Source organism: Martes martes (assembly GCF_963455335.1).
Source record: "Martes martes genome assembly, chromosome: 14".
Lineage (NCBI taxonomy): Eukaryota > Metazoa > Chordata > Mammalia > Carnivora > Mustelidae > Martes > Martes martes.
In genome coordinates, this window is record NC_137902.1 from 52073306 (window position 1) to 52100945 (window position 27640).

The window sequence follows — 27640 nt, forward strand, 5'->3', positions numbered from 1 at the left end:
CAGCAGGGAGCCCAATGCGGGGCTCAATCCCAGGACCCTGGGATCATGACCTGAGCCGAAGGCAGAGGCTTTAACCCACTGAGCCACCCAGGCGCCCCCGATAACAGGAATTTTTAAATGCAATGAAACTAAAGCTTATTCAAATGTTTCTTTCAAAGGCCTTAGTACAAAAACAAGCTGTGTTTTATATACAGAGTACACGATGTTTTATGAAAGAGCGAACTGACTCCACGCAAATAATATAAAGGGATAAATTTCACACTGTCATATCAAGAGTTATGATAACTATATCTAAAAGACATGTATGGTGCCTGGGTGGCTCAGCTGATTGAGCATCCGATTCTTGGTTTCTGGCTGGGTGGTGGACCCAGGTGGGTCGCACTCTGTGTTCAGAGGGGAGTCAGCTGGAGATTCTCTCTCTCCCTCTGTCTCTCTGCCCTTTCCCTGCTTGCACCCACACTCCCTCCCTCTCTCAAATAAATAAATAAATCTTAAAAATAAAGACATATATTAATGTCTACAGAAGACATACTTTAAATTAAAGGTTACAAACAGACTAAAAGTAAAAGGACAGAAAAAGATACACAAGTTTCTCCCAGTATCAGAAAGTGGACTGTTTCTATGAAACCATTCAAAAGCCAAAATGGTGAGAAGCAGAGTATTCTCTACTTTTGGAAAATCTGTGCTATGCCATTTCGCTTTTATGAAAGACCTACGTTAGAAACTCTTTTTGCTACCCAAAACAGCAGCTTAATTTCCTTAAGGGGAAGGGAGTTTATGGAAGTTACCAAGGAATGGTGACATTTGTGCTAAGTATATGCTTTACATTTTTCAAATCTTTAAACATTTGAAAACACACATATAGCCAACAATTATCCACAACAGCACAAGTCTGAGCATGCTGCTCTTGCAATGCATATTTCTGCTCTAAGAAAGTTCATAAATGAACAACTGTCAAAACAATTTTCAATACAATGACAGCCAAATAAATACACAAAACTCCAAGAATAGTTACTTGTATTATGTAAGCAAATACATGAGAGCCAACACATGGTGGATTTTGGATTGAGGACGTCCAAACATAAAAAACTAAGCCATAAGTAGAAAGCAAAAGAAAACAAACGAACAAAAACAGAGAGAGCAAGAAACAGGGTAATGATTATAAAAATGGGGGAAATCAGAGGGGGAAACAAACCATGAGAGACTGTGGACTCTGAGAAACAAACTGAGGGTTTTGGACGGGAGGGCTGTGGGGGGTTGGGTGAGCCTGGTGTGGGTGTTACGGAGGACATGTATTGCATGGAACACTGGGTGTTGCGCATAAACAATAAATTTTGGAATACTGAAAAAAATTAAATTAAAAAGAATCTGTTGAAAATAGACTATGGCAAGTTTAAGAAATTTTGGTGATATCACAGTAAAAACAAATTTAAATGTGATAGAAACAAATCCAGGACATCACTGAATATACCTTGGTAGTACACTATCAAGGAGAAGTATACTACTTTTGATGTCACAAGGTTATATATAGCACAAGAAAATGAGGACAAGTGTACAGGAGTAAGGGCAGGCATAAAATTGTCTCGCTTTAAATCTCTGACATAAAGGATAAGAGTATGTATCTGAATTAGCTTAGCTATAAGATGCAAAGTATGTGATAAATAGAACTTACTGAATGACCAAGAGTTAATCTTAACAATCATTAAGAAATATTTGTTAGGGAAGAAGTTTTGTGTTTTCTTTACAAGTATTTGAAAGGCATTGTTCAATGTTATACATATTGTACTATTACCAGTACAATTATATTCTGCAAATTGACAATAATTAAATATTGATTAAACAAGCTGCTACTACATAAACATGCTAGCCACTTTAGCTTTCCAAAATTAAGTATTTATTTAAATTGGAAATACACAGCACGTTATAAAAATGATAAAAACAGTAAGAAAGCACATTGAGTAGAAAATAATTCTCCCCAAATACCAATGCCTTAGTTTTCCTACACCGGTTGCCACTTTTTATATACTTCTACTGAATTTCCATTTCTATTCATGTTTATTTCCTCACTCTGTTCTGATCCCCTAATCTGTCAATCTATATACCGAGATGATATATATACATTAAAAACTACATATCCGAAAATTCCCAGAAGAGTGCAAATGTCTATTCACTTTATCAAAGCAAACAGTACTACCCCCTCATTTTCACAAAGCATCTATTGCTTACTGTTTTGAATAGTAACATTAAGAGTTCCCAAACTAGAAATCAGAGAATATGATCTGAAATCAGATTTAGAAAATATTTTAAGATGAAAAGTCACTAGGTGCAGAAATGAAAACTGTCAACATTACTCAAACTGTCAAACAGTATATAGGAATATAGGGAAACAAGTGACTTTTTCTCATATAATAATATAAACAATGCAAAATGTACATACATGGTGAAACATTAAAAATATTTCTTAGATTTTTAACCAGTATTCTACAACTTTTCCTTACCCCCACAAGTCTCCCCAAAACACTATTTCTCTGGTCAGTACAGTTGAATCCTAAAATTACGCTAAATGAATATAAATCAGTAGGTATTTTTAAAATCAAAGTATAGACAATTTATAGTAATAGAATACATTAATATCAATTCAAATATTTAAAATTCTCTCATATGTAGGAGAAAAATGGCCCTTCAAAATGGAAAAGAATTTCATCAATGGGTTTTAAAATAACAATGAAATAAAGAGCAGAACAGACAAGACTACTGTTGGCCTCTGGCTTCCTTTAATATAGAAGTATTATAAAGGGAAGAGTAAGCCAGCACTGATATAATAAAGAAACTTCCACTTTAATAAATCATTTTTTTCAGGAAAAGGAGAAGTCTGCAAAATCTGTGAAAGTGATTTATCTTCAGGTGAATAAAATGAACAGCAATTGATCTCGCACCTAGGGAGTGATTCTTCTTTCACCAGTTACAAATATATCTCTGTTAAATATCACTAGAATGGGTCAGGTGGTCTCATGTTTTGAATAATTTATTTGTTCATTTAAGATTTAGGATGTATTCTGAAGTTTTACACCGAATGCCACTGTTTCAGTTGGGTGATTAACTTGCCTATTATTTGGTCTTTTTGTACGTGTGTAAAATGAATGCAGCCTGGTATAGGAGCATATGAATGGCACTGAACAAAGATTTGAAGAGGAGTAACAAAGGTAAGAACTCCATGAGAAAATGATGTTTAAGCTTGAGACACATTAAATGGGTTCAAATTGGTCAAATGAAGGAAAATAATTTTACAGGCAGAGGAGATTTTATGTTTATGCCAATGAGATAGGTGACCACCAAAAGTTTCAGTTTATAGCACAGAATTCTGAAGAAATCATGAGGGCCCTCTAGTTTTGTCTATAAAGTAGATCATTTTGAAAACAAAACTATTTTATTTATATTCGCAATCCTGAAATTTTGTGAAGAAGGTAAAAAATAGACAAAGGAGAAATAGCTCACAAAATTTATTTTCATGCAATTAGTTCTGTAGTCTTTTAAGCCCTTGCTTTGTACGGAAAAAAATTAAAAGATACACATCAGGGGATTATTCTGTCATGGAGATAGAATTAGCTTAGATAAAAGATGCAAATTATATGAATAAATGGGACTTACTCAATGACTACCTACTAATTTTAGATTCACAACAAATTATAAAAATAGTAAGAGGGCTCCCATGTTACCTTCTTCCAGCCTGCTCTAATTATAACATATTACATAACCATGGTCCATTTTCAAATCCAGGAACCTGACATTGGTACAGTAGCAAATTACTAAATCCATTCAGATTTCACTAGATTTTATATGCATTCTTGCTTGTGTGAGCGTATTTACAGTCTATTAAATCTCATCAGCTGTATAGATTTGTGAAACCACCACCACCACAATCAATATATAGAACTGTTCCATCACCACCAAGAAGACTCCTCATGCAACAACTTTATATTCACACTATCCTCCTTTCCCCTTCATTCCTACCCTATGGCAACCGCAGTTCTGTTTGCTAAAATTAGATATACACGTTTTAAATTTTAAGAACATTGTATCTTGAAATCATGCAAAATGCAACCTTTCAGATCTTTTTATTTTTAAACCCAGTGTGATGCCCTTAATACCCATGCAAATTGTTGTCTGTATCAATGTTATTCCTTTTTAAAGCTGAGTAGTATTCTATGGTATACAGACATCACAGTTTGTTTATCCATTCACCTGTTGAGGTTATTTGGATTGTTTCTAATTTGGAGCAATTACAAGTAAAGCTGCTATAAATATTTGCGTATCAAGTTTTTTGTGTGAACATAAGTTTTCATTTCTCTACGATAAGTACTCAAGAATTCTGAGTCATATGGAATGTATGTTTAATTTTATAAGAAATGCCAAACTGTTCCTCAGAGTGGCTACGTCATTCTATATTCCCATCAGCAGTGTATGAGAGATTCAGTCATTCCACATTCTCACCAGCACATGTTATTGTGAGCATTTTTTAATTTTTAGCTATTCAAATACATAAGCAGGGATTTTTTGTACTTTCAATTTGTACTTTTCTGATGTCTAAAGATACTGAAAACATTGTACATGCTTATCTTCCATCTTAGATATCCTCATCATTTAACATTAAAATATATGATCTGAAGAGGGAAAATACAATAATATCTCTCAATGTTCAGTTAGGAAGCTCTTCCAGGTAATCAAATAGTATGATAACAGGGATTAATATACATAAAGTTAATGAAGCTCTATGAATAAAAAGTAGAGACAAGCATAAGTATAGAAATGTAATCTAATTTATCTAGAAAATATCATTACAAGGATGATATGATTAAACTTATTTATTATAATAATCCAGGAAGGGCACTTAAAAGTCATAAGGGTATGCCTCTAATGTTGTCAGTGCCCTTCCCCTATCTTTTGGACCTACCCATTTTCCCTTGCTCCCATTACTTCTAACAGCTAGTATCTTCCTGTTTATGCCTAAGAGCTTTTCTCCTGAACTGGTGAAAGCTGCTATGACCACCTAAACACTAGACAGATGAACAATTCTCCGATTGCAGTCCACAACCGTTAACAGGAAATATATTCACACTTCTATCGGTTCATTTTGAAAAGCAATTTTGACACTGATTTTTCTCAGAATTTCCCCAAAGCTAAAGCTCCAGCAACCTATCATGGTATCTGGCTTAATTACTTGTTATTAGTTGTACTGTCTTCCCTGAATCACCTCCCTGCCACCCCTGCCAGAGTTACCCACATCTCTCATATAGGCCATTTGTTCTAAACTCTGTGTCCAAGGTTATGTTGCTGGAAAAACCTATAAATATCAAACCACTCACCACAACAAAATAAGGCTCCTTTAAAAATAAATATTAGGGGCACGGCGGTGGCTCAGTATGATAAAGCCTCTGCCTTCAGCTCAGGTCATGATCCCAGGGTCCTGGGATCACGCCCTGCATCAGGCTCTCTGCTCAGCAGGGAGCCTGCCTCCCCCTCTCTGCCTGCCTCTCTGCCTACTTGTGATCTCTGTCTGTCAAATAATAAATAAAATCTTTAAAAAAATAAAATACAAATAAATATTAAAACAGAAAGTGAAAAAAAAACAAAGTGATGATAAGATGTATAAGCTTTCCTTTCACTATCTATTTACTTTTCCTTATTAGTTAGTCCTATTATTTCAGAATCCCCTTCAACTAAGTTAACAGCACTTTCCTCTGCATACTGAAAAGACATTTTCTAACATGTACATTATATCAAAATCCAACAAGTGAAAATTTATATAACTATAAATAAAAGACATTTTCAACCTGTAAAATGTAATAACTTCAACTTCCATACTCATTTTAACATGATGATAGAGACAAAGAACAAAAAATCCCAAATACATCAAGGGTTACTATGAAACTGCAGTAACCAGTACAGCATGGTATTGGAGAAAGAATAAACACAGAGTTCGACAGAACAGACTACAGAGCACAGAAATACAACCATATAATTGATTTTTGAGAAAAGCACAAAGGCAATTAAAACAATTTTTAAAAACTTCAGGAAAGGGTATGGACTAGAACAAGTGGATATCCATATGTCAAAGGAGGAGAAAAAGAGGAACCTTGTTTCATATCTTATCTTACACAAATATTAACTCAAAATGGATCAGAGACCTAAATATAAAAGGTAAAACAATAAAATTTTTATTAGAAAATATAGGAGAAAATCTTTCTGACCTTACATTAGGCAAAGAGTTCCCAACTATCACATAAAAGCATAATCAATAAAAAACCAAACTGATAAACTGGTAAGAATTTTTACTCATTGAAAACACTATTCAGAAAATGAAAAGATAAGATCAGATGGGAGAAAGTATTTGCAAATCACATATCTGATGAAAGACGTGTATTCAGAATATATAAAGAACTCTCAAAACTCAGTAATAATGAAAATAAATAACACGAGGTTAACACAAAAACTTACACACAAATGTTTATAGCAGCTTTATTCATAATCACCAAAAATAAAAACATTCCCAATATTCCTCTACTGGGGATGAATATGAAACTGCAGCACATCTACATGACGGAATACTAGTCAGCTGTAAAAGAAATAAATTACTGATACACAACAAAATGGATGAGTCTCAGATGCACTTATGCCAACTGAAGGAAGCCAGATTCAAAAGCTATACACTGTATGATTCCATTCGTCTACGTCAAGAACTCCAATGAGCTGGAGAGCTGAGCTGAGCTGCTGGATTCTGTGGGAGTCCATTCAGACAAGACTAAATCTATCACTTACTATGATGCAGTAAGAGGCTAAACCAGAGGAAGTGCGAGCTCTCCGCTTCCATCTTCCCTCAAGGGCCAGCATACTGGCCAAGGATTAGGTATATCAGCACAGATGTGGGGGTTGTTTCTTTGTCCAGGGAGACCCTGGTAAAAGGCTCTTGCAGCTTTATGACCCTGAGTCCCAGGGAAGGTAGAGAGGGAAAAGCTAGGAGTAGAAGAGTCCTGAGTACTAAGTTACAGCAGAGAAAGGGGTCTTCAAAGTCACCCTCACTTCCTCAGGAAGAAGCTGTTTACAGAGGCATCTGAGGCAGGCCTCTCTAAAAGGCCCAGATAAAGAGGCCCCCAAATGAAGATGCAGGGCTAGGAATGCAGATATATGGAAGAACACAGCTGGCTAATGGGGGATGAGGCCTTGACTAAAACCGCCTTCAGAAACTGCAATGAGCTGGCTTTGCGCCCGGCTTTCCCACTACAACCGGCTATGTAAAACCTTTGTAAATGCCTCTAGTTGGGCCTGAAAAATCACATGAAAGTTTTTGGCCAAGAGCTGGGTTCCTCTACATGAAACACTGAAAAAGGTAGAACTATAGGGATGGAAAAATATGAGCAATGGCATTTTACCCTGTTTAAAAGGTTAACAAAAAAGTCAGTTACTAAATTCATAGATGAAGCAGAAGGCAAAAGACTATTACTCATGGCAAAGTATAAGAATACAAGCATATTTGTACCAATTCACCCTTTCCCCCACATCCTATGGAGGTGAGATGATATGGTTCAAATAGATGCTATGTATGCAGTGGGTTTGTACCCGCGGATGAGGAACATCAAGCCTGGGGAATCCACCAATTTTATAGCAAACAGTAATGAAGTCAGTTACCTCATATCTTAAGTCCACCAGCTGTATAAACAACGCTCAGGAATCTCCAAGGAAAAGAACAGTTACAGCATTAGTCTTGGCACACCAACCAAGGAGCACTATCTCTACCAACAAAAACATAGTGGTTGCCAGGAGCTGAGGTGGGGGAGGGGTGACTACAAAAGGGCATGGGGAAATTCTATGGGGATGGAACTATTCCATATCTTATTTCTGGTGGTGGTTACGTGACTGTGTGCATGTGTCATAATGTTATCGAACTGTGCATTAAAAAGGTCAATTTAACTGTATATAAATTATACCTAAAAAATTTTTAATGGAAAAAAAATACTGGAAAAAAGGTAAATCTTAAAAAAAGAAAAGATACTTAGGACCTCAGGTTAATATCCCCATGCAGCCCCTTCTATATGTCTACTTTCAACTGCCAACTGCTTAATGTTTCCAACATTCATTTAAAGTTAATTGATGATACTTTTAGATATACTTAAACCACTTATTCAAAGTTATTGAATCTGGACTCAGTTTCTAAATCTCTTGTTTTTTACAATTCTTGAGAAAGATATAGCTTAAATTTGCAAAACAAAATAAATAAAATAGTAATATAGTTTACTGTTGCCTTTCAACTTTCTAAATTAAGACATCCAAAATACAATAACATTTGGCAAGCTTCCCTTCACCCTCCCTATCACCAATATTAACTGACATACAGAATAAATTTTAAAATCATTAAATTGCCATTGTTCATGTTTTTCCTATTGACCAGTGATCTAAACATTCATTTTAGTTAAGAACGTTTTTAATAGAATGTAACATCTGTTTTATGTTACATGAGAGACAGCAAAATTCTTCCTCTCTGACTGGATTATTGATGTTCATGCCTTCTATGGAGTTATTCTCTTCATTCAGCAGCCCCACACTAGCTCTCTAAAGTGCAACATACCCCCTGATGTAATACATTTTCCTGCTAACTGCACAATACCGTGGATATCATAACTTTAATGTGACATGCTGGTATTTCTTTTTTAAACCACAAATGCATTTCTTATTCTCAATCACAAATTTAAATTTCCTGTATATTCCCAGTCCACCAGGCATTTTTGTTTTAAAACAGCTGAATAATAATAGATGATTTCTATTTTTTGATTTGTCATCTCCTTTTTTATAGATCTCTCCAACTCTTAGAACGGAAAAGTGGAAAGATATTTGTTTTTATGCTTTTACTATTAAATCCACTCAAGCTTCAGAAAAATTTTAAACTAGTCCATGACACGTAAAATTATTTAAAATAATGTTTGCAATTAAATTCATAACAAATACCTTTCAGAGAGGCGTTGTTGCAGTGTTCAACTCCAAAATTATTTTAACATGAATGTTTTTGTTTTCATTTTTAAAAATTCTCAAAATTTGTTTTATATTCCTCATTTTGTTTCTGAAATTTACACCAAGATTTATCTGAGGCTGTCTTACATTTCATGGATTAAAATGAAGGTAAAGTAACAGACCACATAAAGTTATTATTGTATTTATATTACCATTAGCTTTTCTTGTTTTGCAGTATTTTGTTCATTATGAATAGATTCTGACAAAATTGAGACAAACCACATCACTACTGATGATTCTCAATTAGTTCTTCAGTTCATTTCCCCTGCCTAACTCTAAGAAAACTACATATGGTTTTAACCACTGGAATTTTTTACTTTCTGCCAATACACAAATCATGCTTTTTTTGTGTTGAAAACATTCCCATGAATAATTATAATAGTCTCCAAAGAGACCAGATGGTAATAAACTCTCGAGCAGATCTGGAAGCTAACCATAAATTTACCTTTTCATAGTTTCCCCACCATAATACAGTTCTTTGTGCTATGTCATTTAAAAAAATACTGGTGATAGGAACAATATGAGTATGCTTTGTACTTAAATAAAAAGATATACAATCATGTTAGGGTCTTTCGTAACTACACACCCTTCATCTTATACTGTTATCATCAGCAATTTTTAAGAAAGCATCAACTTGATAGAGTTATGACACTACTAAACACATTATAGTGATATTACATTAGCAAAATTACTATTAAAGTAAAACATAAGAAACATGATCCAGTTAATGGTAATAAATTTGAAGTTAAAGAAACAGAAATATATATGTGTGTGTGTGTGTGTGTGTGTGTGTGTGTGTGTGTATAAAAAAGCTAAAGTTAATATAAAATTGCCATTGATACTTATTTTGCTATTCTTCTGGGAAACATAATTAAATTATTCTGGCCATGTTTTCAATTTAAGTAAAATGTCTTATATAATCACTTATCACTCCAATTATTTAAGAGTACAACGTTTGTGAGAAATGAAAATCAACAGAGTTTTGCAAAGATAGAAGCATGATTCAAAATTTTTAAAACACACCATGGTTTATAGATTCAAATTTTAGGCACTTCCCTGCATCTGTAAAAACCAAAAGTTAGCCAAGAGCCAAAAGTTACTTATTTTGTACTTTTTGATTTAAGCTACAATATGAATGCACAATATTTCCAAATTCATTGCAATATATAATCTGTGATGTTTCTGTTATTAAATTATTCTAATAGCTCAAAATAACCAAGATATAAAATTACACAGAGAAAACAAACAAACAAAAAAACAAGAGACAAGAAAAAGTTTGAACAGGAAACACAAATCGGGGGAGCAGAGATGATAGACAACACGGATAAACATAATAATATGCAGGGGCACCTGGCTGGCTCAGTCAGTGGAGCATGTACCTCGTAAGCTGGGGGTCATGAGTTTGAGCCCCACATTAGGTGTAGAGATTATGTAAATAAATAAATGCTAATAATAATAATAATATCTGTCCAAAAGTATTTTATCTTTTGTTTGCTATTGTGAATGAGTTTTATAGTTTGTATATACAGTCTACTAATTTTAGTGCCTTGATACTGTAATTTTAAATCTAGCTAATTTATTGAGTTTCTGTTTACAACTTGACTTTATTCCACTGGGGTTTCCACCATACAAACAACAAAGATAGTGCTAAATCTATTTCCCCATTTTATCTATAAAATATAATGCTGGCATTAGAATTGAGAGAAATATAATCTATCATGTTAAAGAATCATATATCGATCATCATCAATAGATACTGCTTTATAATCTCCAGAAAAGATTCTATTATTCTTTTTTTTATTGGTATGTGACCAAAACAATAGATTTTGTATTACTGAACCATCCTTGCATTCCCAGAATAGTCCTACTTCCCATCTTGGTCACTATTGTTAATGTGGTACTAGATTCTATTTCCAAATATTTTGAGATTTTTATAATAGTCACAAAGAGAATTAATCTATATTTTCCCTTAGTTTTACGCTCACTTCTTTTTCTTTCTGCTATCCATGCTGTGTTACAGAATTGATGTGAGACAGCTTGAAAAAAAAAGAATCTGAAAGCTTTTCTTATCCTATGCTACCAAATTATTTAGAATTTTCTCAGAATTATTTGTCCCACGTAGGTTTGGTATATTTTCCCAATGAAGTCAACTAGAACTACCACTCTTGTGGAGAGAAAGTTCTTTGATAACCTGCTCTATTTCTTGTATGGGCATTATTCCATTCAAAATTTTCATCTCTTTCTAGAGTGAATTTTGACAATTTATTTCTCTTGGAAAATAGTCCACTCCATCCAAGTACTTCATTTCATCCACAGAAATGTAAATGTAAACTTTCAATGGGATATTATTTTTCACACATCATATTGATAAAGACGATTCTGAATAATATTCTGAATTAGTAAAGCTGTATTAAAACAAACACATTCAGGGCACCTGGGCAGCTCAGGTGGTTAAGCATCCGACTCCTGATTTCCACTCAGGTCATGATCTCAGGGTCCTAGGATGGAGCCAGCAACCCCTCCACCACTGCCCCCACTCCACTCCCTGCTAAGCAGGGAGTCTACCTATCTCTCTCTCTCCCTCTGCTCCTCCCCCTGCTTAAGCTTGTGCTCAGATACACTCTCTTGCTCTCTCTTAATTAAATAAATAAATCTTTTAGGGGCACCTGGGTGGCTCAGTGGGTTAAAGCCTCTGCCTTCAGCTCAGGTCATGATCCCAGGGTCCTGGGATCGAGCCCCGCATTGGGCTCTCTGCTCAGCAGGGAGCTGCTTCCCTTCCTCTCTCTCTGCCTATCTGTGATCTCTGTCTGTCAAATAAATAAATAAAAAATCTTTAAAAAAATTTAAAAAAAATAAAATAAATTTATAAAATAAATAAATCTTTTTAAAAATGTTCACTTAATCCTGGTAGAAATAAAAATTGATAAAATTTTTACATGGAAAAAGCTGGCAACCTCTAAAAATGTACCACATCTATGCTGTTTGAGTCAGCAATTCTATTTCTAAGAATAAATGATAAAGATAAACTTACACAAGTGGAAAATGTTACCTATATTAAGATATTCACTGAAGCATCTTTGTGAGCCACCTAAATATCCAAACACAGGGGATTCATTAAATAAATGAAAATGCTGTCACAGAATGGGCCATTATGGCCATTAAAAAGAATCAGCCAGATCTATTTTGTACGGTATGGAACAATCTCCAACACATGGCCAAAAAAAAAAAAAAAAAAATCCAAGATATGAAACTATGTATATAGTATAATGTATGCAGATAACATACATTAATAGATATGCACATAGATATAAAGGAATAGAGTATTTTTGGAAGCATGTACAAAAAACTTGTTATAGGAATCACACATAATGACTTCAACTGAGCAAGTAGAGTATGACCAAAGGAAAAAAACCACTCTACTCTTCAGTATACACTCTTATGACCATTTAAAATTTTGGATTTTTCATATATCAGTTATCTATGGATGTCAAACATGGTGGAAATACAATCTTACATAGTTTTTATGGTTCAGGATTTTGAGAGTGGCTTAGCAGAACAGTTCTGGCTCGGTATATCTCATTAGGCTTCAGTGAATAAGTTGGCCAGAGTTCCAATCATCTGAAGATTTGAATAGGGCTGGCTCTTTCATATGGCTAGCATTTGGTGCTGGTTGGTGGTGGGAAAAATTTAGTTCCGCCCTATATGGGCCTTCCCATTAGATGGATTGAGTGTCCTCATGACATGGTGGTTGACTTGATGGGCATTCCAAAAGAAAATAATGTGGAAATAACAATGCCTTTCATGATCTAACCTCATAAATAGCACACAGTCATTGCCACACTTTTTGTTAGAAGCAAGTCACTAAATCTGGCTCATAATCAAGAGCAGGGTAACTAGGCTCCACCTTCTAAATGAAGGAATGTCAAAGAATGTGTGAACATACTTTTAAATAACCAAAGTATATGTATCACATTTTGGAAAATACAAATAGAAAAATTTCATGAAATTAAAGCAAAATATTCATTTAATTTTGTTAAAGACAAGCTTTTATCATTAATCAAAAAAATGATAGAGAGGACTGGGGGATTTAACTTTATGAAATGATAACACAATTTCAATCCAAGATGAACATATGTTGACATCTAAAATTCAACCCATAATATGTGCCTCTGAGAAGTCACAGTAGGCAGAGCAGCAATTTAATAAATATGTAACTAAAAATAGAAGTCTTTGGGAATATGAATACAGGACTCTTTCAAAACTGGCTTTGTCCAGGGATGCCTGGGTGGCTCAGTCGGTTAAGCAGCTGACTTCGGCTCAGGTCATGATCCCAGTGTCCTGGGATCGAGTCCCACATAGGGCTCCATGCTCTGCAGGGAGCCTGCTTCTCCCTCTGCCTCTGCCTGCCACTCTGCCTGCCTGTACTCTCTCTATCTCTCTGACAAATAAATAAAATCTTAAAAAAAAAAAAAACTGGCTTTGTCCAGTACAATTTATCTACGTGCCCCACCTACTTCATATAAATATTTTGTGAAAATACTGAAGAATTAAATCACATAATCTTTGCTGATGATGTGGACATAGACATCTAGTAACATCTATCGTAACAAAGTTTTTATGAGCCAGCACTTTACCTACTATTCATACCTTTATTTTACTCTTTACTTACATCCCCCCCGCAAATATACAGTGTACACTTTACAGTGTACAAATGAGCAAAGTGAAGCACAGCAAGGCTATGTAAATTTGCCCAAGGTTACATGCAGCAAGTCAGAAGTCTGTTATATATTTTAATTGTAAGTTTCCCAGAAGTAAGTAAGCACCAGAGTCAAGAAAGATATTGTACTAAGTCCATTTTCTTTTATTTGAGTACTATTTTTACATTTACATTATTTTCCCTAAGATTGTGTTTTGGTGACTCTCTAAAACTACATGAACAAATAAAATAAATTTACTTGAAAAAACAAAGCAAAATGTTTTCTCCCCCAAACAAATATAAAATTGTAGAACTACATAAATACACACACTGACTCACACACAAAACTAAACAAAAAAAGGTTTTTTTTTTATTTTGGTGTGCCCATTTTTCCCCTTTTTTTTTTAACTTTTCAATTTTCTAACATATTACTAAGTTTAACAATTAAAACCAATTTAAAAAATTTAAGGTTTCCTACATATACGCAGGTATAAGGATAAAGTGTAAATCTGCCACAACTTCTGAGATGCCAGGTTTAATTACCTGTAAAGGAGCCCAACAGCCAAGCTTGCTTGTATACCTACCAGATAATCTCTCCAAAAATATAAGCCCTGTCAAATCTGAAGCTTTATACATGTCCCAAGTTGTGTATATTACTTGAAGCCAATATGGCTACAAAATTAAGATTCATCTCTGAGGGACATAAAGGAGATGGTTAAGAATCCACAGTTGCTGCTTTAAAAATTGCAACACTAACTACATTATTAGTGACTACGATCTTTCACATTTAGTAGAATTCTCCTCAGGGTAGGATTAAATCTTTAAGTTTTGGGAAGGGAAAATGACCCACTTTAAATAATTTAAAGAAGTGTTCTCATATTTAAAGTTTAAAATTTTTCATCATTTAAGGCACATGACACATTTATATAAATGCTTCATAGAGATATTACTTCTCAGTTCCCCAATATTTCTAAATAATTCCACATTTCAAATATTAGTTTCCTATACTACATTAATCTACCTGAAGAACATTTCCTTTGATTTTTAAAACAGAATACGTGAGACCTATTATATAAAGCACAAAACCCTGGTGGCCAATAAACATGAAAAATTACTATTTTTAATAGAACTTAAAGGTAATTTGATCTTTTTAATAAAATATATTATTGTAATTCTTTATATCTACATAAATGGTATGCCATCTTCATAAAGGACTGAACTGGTACTGCTTTTATAAAACCAAAGCTAAGTTTCTTTAATTTTATTAGATCTCTAATTTTTAAAATTATCAGTATTTTCACAGTTTTCTATTATACATTGTTAAATCACTTTTAAATACATAAGTAGTAAATGGCAAAGTTTTCTTTAGTTTTTCTTTTTTTTTTAAATGGCAAAGTTTTTAAGCTTACCTACAGATAATCTACAACCAACCTTTACTCCTACCAAGAACACAGTTTCTCAGTGGTTAGCTAACATCTACCCAACCAACCAATTTTCTTTTTCTTTTTTTCAAATCTGCTGCATAGCTGCTAATTTTCATGTAGAGACTTCTGGGAAATAAGAAAATTCTGGTTCATGATGGCATGAACAGCAATTACTACCAGGTAAAACCTATGAAAATGAGGCCAAGGATTTTATCACTACATACTGAATTGTAAATCTTTACATGCGAGGGATTCAAACAGGAGAGTAGAAAGTGATAGGGTTCCTCGGGCCAATTCTTCACTCTACCTCACAACATCTTGTATATACACACACAGACTTGTCTTTAGGTCCAAACATATTCAGAGTTAAATTTAAAACCAGAGAAGAGGTACCTGAGCCTACTTTACACCTTTGTAATTATTTCAAATTCCATTAACAGAAGATCAGAACTTTGTTTCATAATAATATAAATTTTAAACAGGTTCATATTTAAATAAGTTAAAATCAGTGTGAATACATTCTCTTGAAAATGCCAACGATGGAATGAGACTCTTGACTACTAAAGGAGTAAAATTAGAAAATAGGAAGTCTGAAATTCATTCAGGATTCTGAATGCAAGGCAACATGGCCTTGTTTTTTCAGTATGCAGAGGAAAGGGCTATTAACTTAGTTGAAGGGGATTCTGAATAGGACTAACTAATAAGAAAAAGTAAATAAATAGTAAAAGGAAAGCTTATACATCTTATCATCATGACCTTCTGCATGTGCCTGTCAAGATTTCTCAGCATCATTTATTCAGACTGTCCTTTCCCACTGACTTCTTTATTGTGAATTAATTGACCATATATGCATGAGTTTGTTTCTGGGCTCTTATTCTGTTTCATTTATCTATGTGTCTGTTTTTATGCCAGCACCATACTGTTTTGATTACTATAGCTCTGTAATATCAGTTTGAAATCAGGGTGCGTGATGACTCCCAACTTCATTTTTCTTTTTCAATATTGTTTTGGGTGCTTATTGTCTTTGTGGCGCCATACAAATAACTGAATTATCTGTCTATGTCTATAAGAAAATACCATTGAGATTTTGAAAGGAATTGCATTTAATCTCTAGATCCCTTTGGGTAATTTGGACATTTTAACAATATTCATTTTTCCAATCCATGATCAGAGAGTATCTTTCCATTTATTTGTGTCTTCTTAAATCTTTTATTAGTGTCTTATAGTTTTCAGTGTACAGGCCTTTCATGTTCTTGGCTAAATTTATTCCTAGGTATTGTATTCTTTTATTTTTTTTTATTTTATTTTTTTTAATAAACATACAATGTATTTTTATCCCCAGGGGTACCTAGGTATTGTATTCTTTTAGATGCAACTGTAAATGAGATGGCTTTCTTAATATCTCTTGCTTAATAGTTCACTACTAGTGTATAAAAATGTAATAAATTTTTATATATTGATTTTGTATTCTACAAACATCTTAAATACCAACTTATAAAAGGGTATAAAAGGGTATTCATTTACTTTACCATATCTACTAATTAGGTAATAAATCATCATTATATTGCATTATATGTATGAGTCTAACAAATCAGAAATGAAAACATAACAGTATATGTAACACACATTTTTGGAGTATCATTGAAATGATTGCTTTTATATAAAGCAAATAAGATTTTACAACCCCATGATATAACAAACCAAAAATCAAACCCGAAGTAAAGCAATGATAGGACAACAACACAGCTAAGGCTTTTAGATCATTTACTATGTGCCAGTCACTATTCTAAGTAATCTATGTGTATTATTACATTTAATTCTCTTAAACTATAAAGTTGGTGTTGTTATAAGTTATCATCCCATTTTACTTGTGAAGAAACTATTAGTCAAAGATCATAAGGTCACTCAGTATGTAAACAGAAGAACCAGGACTGGAATCCATGCCTTTGCCTCTAAAGACTATACTCTTTACTGCTTTGTTTATACTGCCTGTCAAAATGCATAACTGCATGGCATTCAAAGAAAAGAAAATTAGTAAATACATTAAAGGAAATACTTATGTTTGTATAAAAAGCTACGTTTGGGCCTGTCAAAAAATTAAATAAAATTAATACAAATCATACAATCAAACAGTAAAGAGAAATACAGCTTTTCCACGTAGGGTTATGTCTCCTAATTGATTAAATCACTCAAAAAAAATGTTCATTGAATGTCTTGGAAGCAACATATTGCCACTGAGGATAAACAACACAAAACAAAACTGACAAAGTGCCTGCCATCATAATACCTATATTTTAGTAAACACAAAGGTTATTTTAAAAAGGGGGGGAAGTACTTACATTATGTATTTTAACAATAGGATAAAAAGGGAAATAAATTATGTAATGAACTCCACACCTATTCTTAATATAAGTTGTAAAACTACTAGGGTTAGAGTAATTGTTCCCTAACATGGAACACATACCTTTAAATGCCAATACTAAAATTCTCCAGAGTTTTTGAATTCTTTTTTGTTTTTACAGACTTTTATTTATTTGACAAAATGAGACAGAGAGTACAAGCAGGGGAAGGAACAGGCAGAGGGAGAAGCAGGCTTCCCTGCTGAGCAGGAAGCCCAATGTGGGGCTTGATCCCAGGACCCAGGGATCACGACCTGAGCTGAAAGCAGATGCTTAACTGACTGAGCCACCCAGGTGCCCCAAGTTTTTGAATTCTTGATACTGCAATAGCATATGAAAAAGAGTTAAATAAAAGAAAGAAAGAGAAAACAATTTTCAGGGAACATAAGTAACAGAAACTCAAAGCAAGATAGGAGCTAAAAAAGTAATAGAATCAGTAAAGGAATGCTGTATCTGAGTATAAAATAACTAGATCTCTTCTATACCAGCAATAATCACCTGGAAAGCATGATAAAAAAGAGATGTTATTTTAAAGTTGTAGGAATAACAAGAATAAGAATGATAACACACTACACAATACTTAACAACATATATGAAAGTGTGAGGATCTTTTTTAAAAAATTATAAAACTCTATTAGGTAATTAAAAAAACACATATTTGACTCAGTAGAGATATTCTAATGTCATTCTACCGATCAAAACACAACATAAAAATGTGTATTATACCCAAATTAATTTATGATGGTACAAAATTCCCATCAAACCTCAGGAGGGTTTTTTTTTTTTTAATACATAGATAAAATGATTCTAAAGATCATTCTAAGGAAAGACCAAAGAATAGAAAATAAAATTTTGTGGGAAGAATAATGTACAACTACATGGACTAAATATATTAGCAATAATTTAAAACTTACTGAATTAAGGGAGCCAGGGTAGCTCAGTCTGTTAAGTGTTTGACTTGTTTTTAGCTCAGGTCATGATCTCAAGGTTGTGAGATCAAGCCCCATGTTGGGCTCAAGCTCAGTGAAGAGTCTGCTTGAGGTTCTTTCCCCCTTCTTTTCCCTTCCCCTCTGCTCCTCCCCGCACTTGCACATTCTCTCTCTCCCAAATAAATAAAAATCTTAAAAAAACAGAAACAAAAACAAAAACAACCTTTCTGAATCAGAGAGATTGGGGTTTCTAATTTTTCCCTGGGGGGTGGGCACTGGGGCTAAAGATAAAGAGAAGGAGGAAGTGACCAAGACAACTGTGTTAGAAACATGTTTCCAAATTCCTCTTTCAGCATTAGCTTTACGCCAGGCCCTATGATCCTGGTAACCAGAGACAGTTGAAGAAATCCCCCCATCCCTTTGTGTTCCTGAAACAGTTTGCTACAAGGGACCATTTTTCCTCATATGACTAGAAAAGACTCACACATAACTCCTTTGTTTGCCTTATGACAAGACCAGACACAGACCCTCCAAATTCCCATTCTTTGCCCAAAAATGATTACTTGAACTGGTTATACCCAATGATCAATCTCAACAAAACACCTGCTACCTTGACTTACCAAATGTCAGTTTTCTCTACTTCCTTGAGAGCCCTGAACATTGACCCATCCTCAGCCTGAACCAACGTATAACCTAACAGCCCCTCCTGAGGGTAAGCTGACCTCAATGTAGAACAGTCTCTGTACTATCCCATCACTCCACCTCTACCCACCTACACCTATTAATTCCACTTCCACACACCAGGTTCCTTCTAGCTTCACTCTTCCATTTGGAAAGAAAAGACTTTTCTATCCAACTTTTGGGAACACTGCACATCTCATGGTGGGAGCATTTCCTTTATTGCAGTAATCCCCATCCACCTATTACAAAGGTCCCTTTCCCCACTCTTGCAACAACTCTTGTGAATAAAACCTCCCTTTAAAGGATTTTGCATGTGGCTCTAATTCTGATTCAGATAATAAAGTTTAAGGACAGGCATAATCTAGGATCAGCTTGACTAGAGGTACAAGTGTTCATAATCAGAGGATCAAATAAATAATACAGAAGGGAGTAGAGAGCCATTCATTTATCAGTCCATTATATGGTAAGTACTGTGTTATGTAAATTATTCCAATGATGAATAATGGGAAAAAATGATCAATGATTTATATGCAGTTAAAAATGATGTTGACATTATTGACAGAATATCACCAACAAATGCAAACACTCAGTTGGGTTAAGCTATATAAAGAGATATATATGCTCCAATAAGCACTTTTAGCATGGGGAAAGCAAAAGTCAGAAAGATCATTTATCTCTGGAAATGACCAGTAAATTGAGAGGGATGAGAAAAAATGGCCACGGTAAACAGCACTGTAGGCAGAAGAAAGTATACATGGGGAAGTGAAGACTAACAAACAACTAACTAAGATTAAATAGAACAAACAGGTTCACAGATCTTAGTAAAAAGTGATGTTTGGAGTGATTCTTGATTCATTGGCATCCAGAGGCACTAAGACACTCCATATACTTCTAGTGGCCATGGGAGAATAAGAGACTGATTAGAACAGAAAACTGTTTTCGAGACTGTGCTCTGAGCTTTCTGTGATGTTTAAGTGGCTTAAATGCAGACATGAAAACCAGGAAAATATAAGAAAATCACTGAATACATACTGTGGAATTAAGAGTGTGGCATGGAAGATAAACACTTATAAAACTGACTTAGATGCAGTAATTAGAGATTATTATCTTGTTCTTTAAAAAACTATTCCTTTTTTTAAAAGATTTTATTTATTTATTTGACAGAGAGAGAGAGAGAGAGATCACAAGTAGGCAGAGAGGCAGGTAGAGAGAGAGGGGGAAGCAGGCTCCCTGGTGAGCAGAGAGCCTGATGCAGTGCTCAATTCCAGGGCCCTGATATCATGACCTGAGCCGAAAGCAGAGGCTTAACCCACTGAGCCATCCAGGCGCCCTAAAAAACTATTCTTTTACAAAGAAATTTACTATTAATTTCATTAAATGAAAACTTATGGTATTTAATATTTAACATAAAATGAAATTAAACTACATCTTTATGTAAGATGCGCAGATACGAAGAGAGTTATATCTTTTCTTTTGCATTCAATTAACTATCGATGTATAATCCTTATTGATGCCAATCAACCAATAAATCTTCCAACAACTGTAGACAACAAAGAATTTCCAAGTCACTAACCGAAACAATCACTAACCAAGTAAAGCATTCAAGAGCTCAGAAGATTAAACTTTACTTATTAAACTTTGTTTATTAATTGTTTTTTCTTTTCAAATTTCTATTTAAATTGTTAGTTAACACATACTGTTATATTGGTTTCAGGAGTAGAATTTAGTGATTCATCACTCACATATAACATGTAGTGTTCAACATGACAAGTGTCCTCCTTAACATCCATCATTCATTTAGCCCATTCCTCACCCACCTCCTTCCATCACCACTCAGTTTGCTCTCTATCATTAAGAGTCCCTTAAGGTTTGCTAGGGCACTTGGGTAGCTCAGGTCAGGATCGCAGGGTCATGAGATGGAGCCCTGTGTTGGGCTCTGCACTCTGCATGGAGTCTGCTTAAGATTCTCTCCCTCCCCTCCCCCTTTGCCCCTCCCCCGACTGCACATGCATGCGTGCATGCGCACTCTCTCTGAAATAAATATATATTTTTAAAGAGTCTGTTATGGTTTGCTATCCTCTTTTTCCCCCTTCCCATATGTTCATCTCTTTTGTTTCTTAAATTCCACATGAGTGAAATCATATGGTATTTGTCTTTCTCTGACTGACTTATTTTGCTTAGTGTAATACACTCAAGCTCCATCCACATCATCGCAAATGATAGGATTTCATTCTTTCTGATGGAGGAGTAATATTCCTTTCCATATATACACCACATCTTCTTTATCCATTCATCAGTCGATGACATTTGGGCTCTTTCCCCATAAGGACCAATTCCCTAATCAGTTTTAGGCCCCACTGCCTTATTTTGAAAGATTTTGGTTTTAGACAAATAGGTGTGAAGGAAGGAATATCTGGAATATTTTATTGCTTTAAATATATTCTCAACAAATTGCTGGAATTACACACTAAGTTTAATTCAATTAATGGAAAATATCTGCCACATACATACAGCTGTAATTTATTGAGCTCTTGTTATATATAAATACTGAACTAGGTATATTGTTTGTATTTTATCATTAATTCTAACAGCACACTATATTGAGTTAAATACCATCAAAGAAAAAAATTGTAAAAGATTTTGAAATGGTCCAAAAAGACTGGAGATATTTGTGGAAGTCTATGCCTTTTTTTAGAGCATAGACTTCTAGATTTCTGATTCTATGTGGCTTATACCTTTCATCATCTTCAAGCTATTTTATAAGTCTATACATTACTTACAGCAATAATTCTTGTGTATAAATCAGTAAACAAAATCTGACTCTACAGAGAGAACTAAACCTTGCCACCCAACAAAAAGTCAGTTTTGTTGGGGCTCCTGGGTGGCTCAGTTGGTTAAGCGACTGCCTTCAACTCAGGTCATGATCCTGGAGTCCAGGGATCGAGTCCCGCATCTGGCTCCCTGCTAGGCAAGGAATCTGCTTCTCCCTCTGATCCTCCCCCTTCTCATGCTATTTCTCTCTCTCTCTCATTCTCTCACTCCCTCAAATAAATAAATAAAATCTTTTTTTAAAAAGTCAATGATGTAATACTTGTAGATTTATTTCATCGACCACACATGTCTCTGGACTTTGAATTTTCTTTTAAATCAAATGTAACATCTTATCTGTTCATTCATTCATTATGAATTAAATAAAATTGTTGACATATTCATTATCTATGAGATTCGTAACTTTACTCTTTTGAAAATATTAGGCTATAAAATTATTATAATTATTCCCATTTTTCAAAAAAAGAAACTCAAACTTGAAGAAGTTAGCTGATTTTGCCCGAGTTTTTTCTTGCCCAGCTCTGCTTAATTCCACAGCACATCCTCTACACCCCTAATCACTATGCCTTGCTAAAATTTAGACTATTTGGCTTTTTACTTTGTTATCTCAAGTACCTCACCATCAAAAACACCAAAGAACATAGAAATACTCTAGAAAAGCTTTTCTTTAAAAAAGCAGGCATCTTGACAGTACCACTGTATAATTTATGCGGCAAAGACCATCCTTACTGTCCAACAACTAAACAAATGAGACATTTTTTTCTACCCAAAGAGGTCTGACTTTATTTTTCAGTTCAAACAAATGAATACATTATCCATAAGACATTTATTTTAAAGTTTCTGAATTCTAACTCTAAAACAGAATGAAAAGGAATGGAACCAAGGCAAGAGTTTCATCCCCTGGATGAAATTAGAAACTGTCACTTGTAGCATTTCTTACAGAAGTCTCTTTGTTTTCCTCTTAGGCAGGAGAAACACAACCTCCGATTGTACCCATGTTTAATGCTGTAGCATAGAACAATGCACCACATTGAAACTTACAAGGTTTAAACTGGTAAAAGAATCTCTTAATATAAGGTATAAAATAAAGTTTAAGAAAAAAAAAGGAAAGAAAAAAGGAAGAAAGGAAACATAAAGAGAAGGACTAAAGGGGTAAAGAAAAGAGAAAAGAAGGAGAAGATATATGAATTTTGCTTTACATTAAAAACCTGACAGCCTTTCTGGTGGTGATGAGTTCTCCATGAGAACATGCCCCTCACAAAGGACCTTCTCCACCCATTCCCAGAATAAGAGAAGAGGAAGCACAAGAATAAGTGCACAAAGGCCCAAATCCTCCTTCATGGATATGAACTGTCCAGGATGCTACAAAATCACCGCCATCTTTAGCCATGCACAAATTGTAGTTTTGTGTGTTGGCTGCTCCACTGTCCTCAGCCAGCCTCCAGGAGGAAAAGCAAGGCTTACAGAAGGATGTTCCTCTGATGGAGGAAGCACTAAAATCACCCTGAATTGAGATGATATCCCAATACACAGATGTTGAATAAAGTTAAAAAATAATAATAATGAACAAAAATAAATTTTAAAAAATTAAAAATCTGACATAATGTAGAAAAATGTCACAAATCCATTAAAATACCACTTAGAAAAACAAAACACTGCTTTCCTCACCTTATTTAGCTACTAAAACCTCTCACAATCTAATCCAACAAGGAATAAGGATTACCAAAGAAAAGCATATTAATTCATATTTAAATTTTTTCCAGCTGCAAAAAGAACTATTTTGAATAGTCAACTTTATTTTGTAAGCCCCAATTACTTAAAATTATTCATTAATCTTATAAGTGGCACCAACAGGAACCTCCTTTTTAATGACGTAAGGTTTGACAAGCCTCTGTGTTGCATCACCATCTGCCACATCCTGCTCTGATATTTATAAATACTGCTGCGCTATTGACGTTTCCACAACTGTTTCAGGTGTAAGACATTAGAATGGAGAATTCTCTTTGATCACTCCAATGTCATTTCTACTTTTTAAACGTAAGGGGTCGGGACAGCTCCCAGATTCCTGGAGGTACATCTAATAAAAAGCCTTTTAATCTCTAGCTGTTTTTTTTTTTTCAAGTAAAATAGGTCACAAAAAAAAGTTAATCAGAAAAATCTATAACCACACAGATTAACAATTTTTTTAAAAGAAAAGAAATATGAAGGTCTTGATTTTCAATTTTAATTTCTAGGTAACTATGACTCAGTTGGAAATGCCACATGGTTCTTGAAATACCAGCTTTACAATTTTTGGTTCAACATGTTTCTGTTCATCCAGATATAACTCTTGAAACTTAAAAACAAAAAAAGATTTTAGGAACTCAATGTACATAGTTCGGGAAAGCTTTAAAACACAATTCTGGGAACTAGTTCCTAACATGACATTTGCATCAAAGAAAAAAACAAAGCACTCCCCTCTCCTCCAGGTGAAATCCTGTATAAAAATATAAACACTGGTACTTAGTTCTCTCAAAATTTAATTAAAAACAAAACAAAACCTGGTTAAAATTTCATTAGTAGCTAAATATAAATATGGAAGATTATCTAACTAGGAAAAATATGAGAAATTGGAAAAACCAGAAAGCTGATGATCAGAGAACCAAGTTAGGAATTAAAAGACAGAAATAAGTATCTAAGAATTCAAGAAAAGACCAAGGTAAATGTTTAAAGCTATGTGAAGAAAAAATTCAGGTCCATTACTCATGGTTTTGTATATATGATTAAGGAAGAAAACCTATAATTAGAGGCATAGGGTCATCTCTACAACCTAAAAACAAATGGAGTTAAAAGGGTAAAGAACATAATACACAAATATAATAGTTTCTATAAAATGACCTGGAGTACAGCAATGAAAGGAGTATTATTTTATCTCAAAGATCTCTGCTTTAAATCAAAGAAAAATATACTTTATTTACAAAGATGGCAGTTATTAAAGTAACAGAAAAATGGTTACTTTTTATTGTTGAATAGAGAGTCATAAAAATCCACATAGCCTCAACATTTTGGAGGATGAAAGGGAGAAGAAATAATTTATTCTATTAAAAAGAAAACCAAAATAAGTCAATCAGAGAAAGACAATTATAATATGATCTCCCTGATATGAGGAATTTGAGAGGCAATGTGAGGAGAGTTGGAGGTAGGGAAGGAAAAAATGAAACAAGATGGGATCAGGAGGTAGACAAACCATAAGAGACTCTTAATCTCACAAAACAAACTGAGGAGGGAAGGGGATATGGGAGGGTGGTTGGGTTATAGACATTGGGGAGGGTATGTGCTATGGTGAGTGCTGTGAAGTATGTAAGCCTGACGATTCACAGACCTGTACCCCTGGGGCTAACAATACATTATATGTTAATAAAAAGTTAAAAATTAGGGGCGCCTGGGTGGATCAGTGGGTTAAAGCCTCTGCCTTCGGCTCAGGTCATGATCTCAGGGTCCTGGAATTGAGCCCCACGTTGGGCCCTCTGCTCTGCGGAGAGCCTGCTTCCCCCTCTCTCTCTGCCTGCTTCTCTGCCTACTTGTGATTTCCCTCTATCAAAAAATTTTAAAAAAAATTTTAAAAAAATTAAAAATTAGATTATAAAAAAGAAAAAAAAGAAAACCACAGGTCCAAAACGAAGTCACTTACATCAAGAGCCCCACATTAGCAAACCAAGACTTAATACCTAACCTAACTACAATTTCAATACCCCCAAGAATGTAACCTTTTAACCAGTCAACATGGAATTTCCTGGTCAGCACTAGGAAATGTAATGATAGATCCCTTTCATTGCCCCCAGAAGGACAACATTCTTTCCTAATAATTTCCTTTTTTCCATTCCCTTTCTGCTTTTAAAAACTGTTCCTTTTTGGCAGCTCAAGAGAGCTCTCCTTTACTTTTAAGATGTGATGCTGCCTGATTCACAAATTATTTAATAAAGCCAGTTAGATCTTCAATTTCAATTTTGTTCTTTAACAATGATAATGATGATCTACTTATAGTTCAGTTAACAAAGGATAAGACACAAGATTTGATTAGATCCTCAGAACAATGACAAACTTTTAACAACGGCAGAACATTAGAAAAATCAGTAAATCAATTTGCAAGAAGCATAAAAACAAGCAAATTTATATAACTTAAAACAACAGAGGAAAACCACATGTAGCTGGTCATCAGGCTTCTGAAAAATTCAATAATTCAGAAAAAAGCATAAATGTCCAAGGATCAAAAAGGTATCTAAACATCAAGGAAAACTGCTGTCCCTAAGAAGCATGAAAGAAAGAGTTGGTTTGCTCAGAACTATATTTAAAATGATGGATACTTGATTTTCCCTGACAACCTCCAATTCTTCCCAAATTGAAGCTGACTGTAAGAAGTGCAGAGAGTATGTGAAAACACTCAAAATCTCAAACATATAGACAAGTCAAAACTCAAGTCTTCTAAGGAAGAGGGGAAAACCTCCAGTAAGGAGATGAATCAGAAGTTCCAGTTAAAACTCCTGAGTTCTAATTCTATTTTGCATAGTGACTTATCATGGCATTTTTGTCTATCTTAATCAGAATCCTCATTAAAATGGAGACCACATTGCCTTATCTATCTAATAAGCTGTTGCAAGGCTCTAAAAAATAAGGATCGCAATGAAGTAATATAGGTAAGTTAAGTAGGCCAGGTTTAAGAAAACCAACAGCTCCAGTGTGGAAATAGAAAACAATAGGCCACTGGCCTTAATGTAGAGTAACCAAGATTTTAGAATGCTGACACAAGAATGGACATACCAGACCAAATATATATAATGATATAATAAATAATTATGGAGCAAACTAGTAGACAGCTCGAAACTCATTCAACAGAAACATCAAAAAAAATCACCAAGCAGACCAACATATGTATTATAAAAATCCAAAAATTTGTATAGAAAGAGAGAAACATAGAAAAAAAAATCTGAAAATACAATGACCTAAAACTTCCCAAATTTGATGAAATACATGAATTTACACATTAAAGCCCAATGAACTCCAAGGAAGAAAATCAAAGAGATCCATACTAAAAACGTGAGCAAATTATCAAAGACAAAAAAAGAATCTTAAAAACAGAGTGAGAAGTGATTTTTCATGACTAAGGGGTCCTCAACAATATTACAAGCTGATTTCTCATCAGTAACAATGGAGGACACAAAGCAGTGAGATGACATATAAACTGCTAAAAGAAAGGCCAGCCAACAGTTAGGTATCCAGCAAAACTACCCTTTATGAATAAAGAAGAAATTGAGACATGCCCAGATTTTAAAAAAAGCTAAAGAAGTTTGTTAATAGTAGACTTGTCCTATAAGAAATGATAAAACAGAGTCCTTGAGGCTGAAATGAAAGGACACTAGATGGTACCCTGAAGACATAACAAGAAATAAAGAACACTGGTAAAGGTAACTACATAGATAAATATAAAAGCCAGTATTACCACACTTGTGGTTTGCAACTCACCTTTTATTCCTGTAGGAATTAAAGGCAAATGAATGAAATAATAATTATAAATCCATATTAATGGGTACACAATGTATAAAGAATTACTGATGATAATGATAGAAAGGGGGAGGATGGAAAGAC

The 27640-nt window shown here is 34.3% G+C and overlaps 1 protein-coding gene and 1 pseudogene across 5 annotated transcripts in view; one reads left to right on the forward strand and one right to left on the reverse strand.

Annotated features, from left to right (window-relative positions):
- Positions 1-27640, reverse strand: part of ADK (adenosine kinase) — a 523602-nt gene that overhangs the window by 313720 nt on the left and 182242 nt on the right. The gene's annotated exons all lie outside the window — the stretch shown is intronic.
- On the forward strand, positions 23267-23531 carry LOC308355456 (small ribosomal subunit protein eS27-like; annotated as a pseudogene). The gene has a single exon. The product of its transcript is annotated as a small ribosomal subunit protein eS27-like (transcript).